The following is a 1,432-nucleotide window of genomic DNA, read 5'->3' on the forward strand; positions in this document are numbered from 1 at the left end:
CACCATTTTTCCTTCTTGTGTATTCAGTAATCATCTATAATTAAGAAATTTACTTAGATTGATAATAAAATATTTCAGAAAAATACGTGCCTTTAAATTTACTAGATATTTCACCCACACCATACGGGAGAGATGCCTATTTCTATATTTTAGATTAAAATTATTAGAAGAGTTTCTGGCTTCGAATATAACACAACTACTTTCAGACGAAACAGAAATATTACATAACATATTCGAATTTTAAAACCTTTCGTATAAAATGTGAATGTCGCAAAAAGTTTATAAAGCGATGATAAACGTAAACTTATTTTTAACGAAAAAATTAGTAGAACTACCATTCGAAAGATAACGAAACACATGAACGTTAAGCACAGGCACCATTAAAGTAACTCGTGATGTGTTCTAAGTATTATTTGAATAAACAACTTCTAGGCGTCTTTCCCTACTAGGCATGTCACCCGGTTTTATCCTTTCTCTATATATATATATATTTAAGGAGAGTCGATGGAAAAATTCTTAGTACGGGTCGATGCATTAAAAAGATTGGACTAATAAAATAGTTCGATTAAGTCAACATACAGTCATTTTATAATACTTTTTCTTAACAAGAACCTTATTTACTTAATTTTTAATAAATAATTATTAGAATATAACTTATGCAAAACATCTATTTAATAACAATATCAAACACACTTACAGTATATAGGCAAAAGAACAAGAAATTCCGAAATTACTTTATATAAAAGCTGCACTTTCTTTTTCCATCTCATTTTATTGAATTTTTCATTTTTATACGTTATTACGTATAAAATTACATCTTTATATAAAATTAAAATAATATGTACTTTAATTTCATATAAAGATGTGTTCTGTTAAGAAACTTATCAAATATTGTTTTATATTCAATTTAAATATCTCTGTGTTCGTTTTTAATCTATTACGTAAAGACAAAAAAGAAATATTCTGTACTGTACGTCTTGGACAGACTCATTCTTTACAAATTTACTTTAAATTCTAATTACTTAAATCATTCAATACAGTAGATGAAAAATAATAATATACACAATTATTTCTTTTATGAGACGATTTTATTTTGTTTACACTAGTAAAATACAAAATTGAAGGTATTATCGTATTATTAAAGTTAGCCAACTATTATTGATTTATAATAAATATTGATTGTTAAATGAATATATTAGTCTACCAGTTAGCATTAAAATTGTTAAAGTTGTATGGATAATGTATTAAGATAATACAAACTCTTATTCTCTAGATAATTACTGTTATCGAAAATGCACAACCAAAGAGATTAGAACCAACAGATATTGTTTTAAGAGAGAATCCCAGGAAACGGGTTAATCTAGAAACACATGTTGATGGAAATTCAAAGGCTTCCCAACTCTCTAGTCACAAACCACCACTTAATTGCAAT

The sequence above is a fragment of the Centruroides sculpturatus genome, unplaced genomic scaffold, assembly GCF_000671375.1.
Source record: "Centruroides sculpturatus isolate CEXI.00-Female unplaced genomic scaffold, Cexi_2.0 scaffold934, whole genome shotgun sequence".
Classification (NCBI taxonomy): Eukaryota; Metazoa; Arthropoda; class Arachnida; order Scorpiones; family Buthidae; genus Centruroides; species Centruroides sculpturatus.